Source organism: Rosa chinensis, chromosome 2 (assembly GCF_002994745.2).
Source record: "Rosa chinensis cultivar Old Blush chromosome 2, RchiOBHm-V2, whole genome shotgun sequence".
NCBI classification, from domain to species: Eukaryota; Viridiplantae; Streptophyta; class Magnoliopsida; order Rosales; family Rosaceae; genus Rosa; species Rosa chinensis.
In genome coordinates, this window is record NC_037089.1 from 21,739,446 (window position 1) to 21,743,655 (window position 4,210).

The following is a 4,210-nucleotide window of genomic DNA, read 5'->3' on the forward strand; positions in this document are numbered from 1 at the left end:
CTTGAGATAAGCACATATCTCTGGTCGCTTGAGATAAGCTATCAAAAGGATGCGCCAATCTATGTCAATAGGCTCCAGAACCGCGACGATCGGATCGTTAGGCGGGTCAGGTCGTACAAGCCACAACGGCAATGTGCATCGCTCAACCTTCAAAATGTGCTCGTGGACCCCATATTTCAATGTAATTCCTGTAGCCAGTTGGGCGAGTTCATTGGCCGCGAAGTTGGGCTCGCGAGGGATGTACTCCAAACCCACGTCATCAAATTGGTCTAGGAGTTCAACGGCACGATTCAAATATGGTACGAGCAAGCAGCTTACACACCTGTACTTCTCTTGAAGTTGATTGGTCACGAGCAAAGGGTCACTGTGTACTTGGATGTCTCTCACTCCTAGCTCCAGTAACACCTCTAGGCCGATAATAAGGGCCTTATATTCTGCTTGGTTATTGGTGCACTTAAACTCCAACTTGAAAGAATATGAAAAACGATCGCCTGCTGGGTTTTCCAGAACCACCCCTGCCCCTGCTAGTGTTTCTGTTCTTGAGCCATCAAAAAACAATACCCAGGGTTGAAGGGAAACTGTGGCTTGATACCATACAGCATATTCTAGAATGCGCGCCAAGTCTGGTCGAGTTGTGGTGGCGGTCGCTATCTCTAACTCTTTCACTGTGGGAACATCCAACATAGGGTGTTGTGCTAAGAAGTCTGCGATTGCCTGTCCCTTTACTGCTTTCTGTGGAACGTAATGTAGCGAGAATTCGGATAAGGCTAGCACCCACTTGCCAATGCAACCTCTCAAAATAGGTTGCGACAACATATATTTAACCAGGTCAGTTTGAGCAATGATGCAAGTAGTAAAGGATAACATGTAGTGCCGTAACTTACATGCTGAGAAATATAGTGTAAGACACAGCTTCTCCATTGGAGTATACCTTGTTTCGCAATAAAGATGGCATGTTTGATGCCTTCCTCGTCATCTTGAGCGAGTAGACTACCAATGGAAGCCTTAGCTGCTGAAATATACAGTTTTAATGAAAATCCAGCTCTAGGTGGAACAAGTACTGGCGGGCTCTCCAAATAGGCCTTAATTTTGTCAAAATCCTCTTGATGTTTAGGCTCCCATACAAACTCGTTCTGTCCCTGCAACTTCAACAATGGGGAGAAGGGCTAGATTTTACTTGCAGAGTTAGAGATGAAACGTCTCAGAAAATTGATCTTACCCAACAATCGTTGTAGCTCCTTCTTTGTTCGCGGGGAAGACTCGTTGATAACTGCGCTTGCCTTATCCTCAGGGACCTCAATTCTTCTCTGTTGGACTATAAATCCTAGAAAGTCACCTGCTTGAACTCTGAAAATGCATTTGGCGGGATTCATCTTGAGCTTGTGTTGCCGCATGCGCTCGAAGACCTTTCTAAGATCTGTGATATGGTCTCCTTTCTTCTTAGACTTCACAACCACATCAATGTAAACCTCTAAAATCTTCCCAATGATGTCATGGAAGATTAGGTTCATGGCTCCCTGATACGCTGCCCCAGCATTCTTCAGTCCAAAAGGCATGACCACGTATTCAAAAACACCCGCGAACCCTGGGCAACGGAACGCGGTCTTGTGTCTGTCTTCCTTCGCGACCGGAATCTGGTGATAACCTGCGGTTCCGTCCATGAAGGATAAAAGTTCATGTCCTGCTACTGTGTCTACCAACATATCCGCGACCGGCATGGGGTAGATGTCTTTAGGCGTAGCGACATTAAGGTCTCTGCAGTCCATGCAGACCCTCATCTTGCCATTCTTCTTCCGAACCGGCACTATGTTGGATAGCCACTAATTGTATTTGGCTACCCTGATGATGCCTGACTTGTGCATCTTCTCAACTTCCTCTTTGACCAGGACTTGGGTCTCAGAGTTCATTCTTCACGGCTCTTGCTTCACAGACCTTTTGTCAGGGAGTGTGGGTAGCTGATGGCATACCAAATCCGGTGATAGGCCTGGAATGTCTTCATATTTCTCAGCAAAGCAGTCTTTGAATTCCAGTAATAAAGCAATAAGCCTTTGCTTTTCGCTAGGCTCTAAATAAGTACTAATAGCCACTTCCATAGGCTCATCTACTGTTCCAAGATTGACCTTCTCGGTAGGGTCCCTGACCTTAGGAGGGGTATCGTCTAGCGCTGCCGGAGCCAGCTGAATCTCTTCTTCGTCTTCTTGTTCTTGGTCAGAGAACTCTTCGTTGACAATTTCTAAGGTCGCGATTCGATCATAGGCCTCTTTTTCCACCAAGTACAAGGATAGTCTTTCGGACAACGAGTGGAAGGCCTCTAAGCCTTCCTCTGGAAGGTTGTAATCCATTAATCGTTTAAGGGCTTGGGCACAGTGTGGCCAGGCCTTTACTAGCCTTCCTTTACGAGCGTGAGCCCCCACTATGCCAATTCAGAGGCCGTCACCCCTGTGGGGCGGCCTTTGTCATCGATGCCACTGACCTGCAATGGAGTAATAGGCTCCAAGTAGTACCTGGCATCTACATAATTCGCAAAAACAGAGAACGGGCGAGGATTCGCTGTAACCACCTCAGCTTTGTATGTTATCCTGTTCCACATAATCAGTTCCTGATGAAGAGTTGACGGCACACAGTAACTTCGATGGATCCAATCCCTGCCTATAATGGCACTGTAAGCCGCGTAGCAGTCCGTCACAAAGAAAGTATAAACGCTCTCTACGGGGCCTACCTTGACACGCAGGAACAATAAACCCAATGTTTTCGTTACAGTCCCCGCGAAGTTCTTGAGCGTGAGAGATGTAGACTTGATTTTTTCTTTCTTAATCCCAAGTAAATGCATGGTTCTTGTTGTGATGACATTGACTGCGGCTCCAGTATCAACCATAATTTTGCTAACCTTGGTGCCACCAATCTCTGCCGTGATGTACAGAGGCCTCATGTATAGGACCATGGCTGGTGTTGGCCTTGTAAAGCTCATGAAGAATTCCTTGCTGTTGGCATCCCCTGTTTCCAGGAACACAGTTTCCTCGACAGGTGTCGTTGCCACTGAAGTAATCTGTAGAGGTTGTTTACTGTTCTCCTTAGTTTCAATACATTCTTGCGTTGCGACTGACAGTGCATAGTTCGCCTGAAGTACGTAAACCATGTTGCAAGAGCTATCAACTGTATCTGTCTCATCCATGTCCTCCTCAAGGTCGAGCTTGGGCTCCTCAAGTGGGATGTCGGTGTTGAACTGCTTAGCCAACCAGTCTACCGACGACTCTTCCGTAAGACCTTTTACCTCACACTGCTTGTGTTCCTGCCCCGCTTCCCCTGCTGTGTTCTGTTCTAGGGGAGCAATCACTATACTTTGGACTTTTTTAGGCCTCCACTGTAAAGCTTCTGCAGTGTTGTCCTTGCCCCCAGTCTCTCGAAGACCGAGGATTTGATGTCTGGTTCCTCGCTAAACAACCTGCGCCTGACATGTGGCCGCTTAGTTGGTGAGCTTTCTTTCCTAGCTGGCGGAGGTGTCCGCTCTTTAGTGATCCTGCAGAAAACACTAGGCACACTAGGCTTAGAGGCCCCTGCTTCCAAGCGTGCCTGCTTTTGAAAACTTCGGGGAGCCACCAATGGCCTAGCGGCAAATAATAATTTGAAAATTTTCAAAAGGAATATTATATAAGTTATAACAATCATAATCAAAAGATTCTGGATCTGCATGAAGAAGAACAACAGGATATTTTCCTTCAACAAATCTTTGTTGTAAACGCACTTTTCAAAGTTGAAATTGATATTCAGCAATATCTAATTTTAATTGCAAATATAAAGACATGATTGTATAAAATAATGTCAGAATAAAATAAAGTGAATAAAGATACCTTGAAATAGTTGAAACTTTGATTGATGAAAGTATTTGAATACAAGATCTTGATGAGAGCAAGTATGCAGGCTACTATGCAACTCTCAGTCTAACTCTCTTTTTGAAACTCTTTTCTAACTCTGAAAAAAAACTCTTAAAAAACTCTCTTCAGGTCTCTAAAAGACTCTCTCTACATTGGTACATTGGATGGCCTTTTATAGCCGATTACAATACTGTTACAAGTTTACAGCTGGAAAGTAAAATGATCTTCTTTGGATTTGAAGAGATTCGTCAAGATAAGATCTTGCCGACTTTTGTCGTGATTTGTGTCAGGCTTTGAAGACTTTTGTCGTGATTCTGCCAACCTTGACAGACTTTGAA